The following is a 3513-nucleotide window of genomic DNA, read 5'->3' on the forward strand; positions in this document are numbered from 1 at the left end:
TAGGTGCTTTAGACCACTGAGCCATCTCTCTAGCCCCCCTTCATGTCATTTTTAAAATTGGGTCTCTAATCCAAGATTTCAAAATACTCATGTGTTGTTTTTGACACTTAGTTTCTTTGACTCTTAGGTGTGGGATAGAAATCCAGGTAGAGGGTAACAATGCTTGGACTGGAACCCTGGCCCTCACAAATGCTAAGCAAGCACTCAGCCCACAATTCCCCCCCCCCCCCAGTACTAGACAGTACAACATATTTGACTGTTACAGGGTCTCACTAAACAGCTCAGACTCATTGTGATCCTCCTGTTTTCAGCCTCCCCAGCACTGGGATTACATATATATGCCACTATGCCAGCTGGCTCAGCCTGCCCTGGGGGCGGGGCTGGCATGGCCCATGATCAAACAGAGGTCCCTGAGCTTGCCTAAGGAGGTACTTTAGTCTGATGAGCTATCTCTCCACTGAGCTATCTTGCTGGCCCTAGAAAGTAAACTGAATTTTGTCCCTGAGCTCTGCTCTCACTACTGCCTTCCCTATTGAGACGGGGGTCAAGCTGTGTGGTTTAAGATGATTTTGGACTCTTATAGATCACTCTGCATCAGCCTCCTGAGCAAATCACCTTATTTAGTCCTCACAAGGAAACATTTAAATTTGATAGTTTGCCCCACATACACAGTTTAATCGGCTTCTAGCCTTACTCTTCTTTTTTTTTTCTTTCTGCCAAAAAAAATCTTTTTTTACCCTAGCATGGTAGTGTATGCTTATAATCCCAACACTTGGGAGACTGAGGCAAGAGGATTTCCCTGAGTTTAAGGCCACCCTGAACTACATATTGAGATCTTGTCTCAGCCCCCCCCGCCAGACACACACATAAAATTCCTTTTCAAATCATTGTACAGGCTAGGTGCTTAAAGGAATAAAATGGTTCCTCCATATGATTTTTGTTATCGGGTAGCTTGTTCTAAAAGTAGCTTGCCAAGTAATTATTACCAGACCTTAGGTGCTCACCTCTCCTTTTGGTGTTAGATTCCAGGTTCTTCACATCTTGAGCAAAGAATTAAAGGGGGAAAAAGGCTGGCGAGGTAGCTCAGCAGTCTAAAGCACCTGCTTAGGCAAACACAGGCAAGTGCACAGGGACCACAGTTTGATCCCCGGCACCACTTGCCACACCAGTGCTGCCCCCAGGTTGGGCTGAGCCAACCACAAAAGAAATAAATAAATTAAAAATAAAGGAAAAAAGTAGTGGCAAGTGTATTTGAAAAAGAAAAAGGGCAAGAGAGACAGAGATAACTCAGCAGCATAAGCGCCTGCCTGGGAAGCACAAGGTCCTGAGTTCAATCCCCAGTGCCAAAAAAAAAAGGGGGGAGAGGCTGGGGATGCAGTTCAGCAGCACAGTACCTGCCTTGCAAGCTTGAGGTCATGAGTTTGATTTCCGGTACCAGAAGAAAAAAAAAAAAAAAGAGGGAGAAACTAGTTCTACACAATGAGCATGGGCCAAGGAAAAGGAAAGGGCAATAGAAAATACCTGGAGGAAGCAGGGTGAGCTAGCTAAGATAACAGACTCTTCTTGCCCTCTCAAGGAAACATGTGTAAGGGTCTGCGAGGAGGTGCTAGAATGCCATGCCTCTGACTGACATCAGGTCTAGGCCGTCCTATTGAAAACCTTCAGTTCTTGAGAGAAGGGTACATGCAAGGCTGTGGGAACTGCTCTGTGTGTTCTGGGATCTTGTAATGAATTGGTCACACTTCCCCATGTGAAATAATTGGGATCAGTGATTGAGGATGCTAGAAGTTACTTGTAGTTTTAAAAATGGCTCTGGTAGGGGCTGGGGAGATGGCTCAGTGGAATAAGCGCTTCCCTGGCAAGCACAAGGACCTGAGTTCTATCCCCGGTTCCGCAAAAAAAAAAAAAAAAATGGCTCTGGTAGATTATCAGACTTTTGGATACTCTGCTATGATAATATTGATTGGAAAGTATACAGAAGTGGCTCTGTCATGCCCGCCTCATCCCTGGGGTGCACTGAGACAGGGATTGAGACAGGGTGTGGTGGCACTCCTGTAATTCCACCACTTGGAAGGCTGTAAACAGGAGGATCACTACGAGTCCAAATTACGCAGTGAGACCCTGTGGACCCTCTCCTAAATACAAAAAAAAAGAAGTGGTTCTGGGCAGCCTGGCAAGTGCAAGGTCCTGAGTTCCATCCCTGGTACCAGAACAAAACTAGAAACGAAAACCAGAAGTGCCTCGGGGGTCCTGGCAGTGTTTTGATCTGAATGGATTCTCCCTGTACATAAACAAGTAAAAATTCATTGAGTTACAGAGATTTGTCCACTTATAGTATATTGTACCTCAAGCTTTGTTTTAGTAGTGTTCCCACACACACATAGCCTTATATTCACTTTGTAGTCCAGGCTGGCCTCAAACTCAAAACCATCCTCCTGCCTCAGTCTCCTAAGTGCTGGGATCATAGCTGTGTGCCACCATGGCTAGCTTAGTGGTATCTTTTTATGTAGGGAGAAGCAAGCAAATTAGGAAGATAATTGGACTTCAACTTTTATTCAGTTTATTGAACATAGATAACCAATGTGCAGTTGGCCTTTAACATTCCAGCTTCAACCTAAGAACCCTTAATTATATTTTGAATAGATAGGACTACATATTTGGGGGGGGGGGCTAGGTATTTATTATAGCTCATTGCTAGAGTGCTTGCCTAATGTGCTGAAAAAGGCCTTGGTTTCAATTAGCAGCATGGAGGGGAGTTGGGTGGTAGAGGAAAGATAAAAATCCTAGTTTGCATTAAAACAGTTGTATGCTGAGAGCAGTAGTACATGCCTGAAATCCTAGCACAGAGACTCAGGCAAAAGGATCATAAAGCCCCACCCAGGCAATTTAAACTGTCTCAAAATTAAAGCTCTGGAGATGTAGCTCAGTAGTACAGTGCCCCTAAATTCAATCCCTAATCCCAAAATAAAATAATTCTCTCAACTACTATGTTTTAAAGTTAAGGCACATGTTTAATATATGCCCAACACTAAAATAGTCCATGTTATATAAGGATTACCCATACACACTGTGCTGCCCTCTCTTGCTTTTCCCTTGTATACAGTGGTGTGCCTCTTTTAGGACAGTTACTCATGGTGGGGGCAGGGGGTCATAGTCGTGTATACTTGTGTACTATACTTAGCACAATGTGTTTAGACTGAAACAGCCCTGAGGTCATATATCATAGTATGCCTTCATTTTTGAACATTGTAGAGTTCTGAGGAAAACTGGTTTAATTTTCTCTCTCTCCTTTAGAGCTTCAACCTTTTATTTTTGGGCTTTTAAGATACTTGCAGTTGAGGATTACCCAGCAGTTTTAGCCATTTACATCTTTGTTTTCTAAAAACTTTTATCCTCAAAGAGTAACACTTGTGCAACAATTCTGCTGACTAGAACAGCTTCATCTACAGTTTTTTTCCTTTGGGGGGGGGGGAGAGGAAAAAAAAAAAAAAAAAAAAAAAAAAAAAAAAAAAA

General features: G+C 43.2%; 1 protein-coding gene across 1 annotated transcript in view; it reads left to right on the top strand.

Annotated features, from left to right (window-relative positions):
- Rbbp4 (RB binding protein 4, chromatin remodeling factor) overlaps positions 1 to 3513 on the top strand; it is a 27841-nt gene that overhangs the window by 14089 nt on the left and 10239 nt on the right. The gene's annotated exons all lie outside the window — the stretch shown is intronic.

The sequence above is a fragment of the Octodon degus genome, unplaced genomic scaffold (genome assembly GCF_000260255.1).
Source record: "Octodon degus isolate 3935 unplaced genomic scaffold, OctDeg1.0 scaffold00130, whole genome shotgun sequence".
Taxonomy (NCBI): Eukaryota; Metazoa; Chordata; class Mammalia; order Rodentia; family Octodontidae; genus Octodon; species Octodon degus.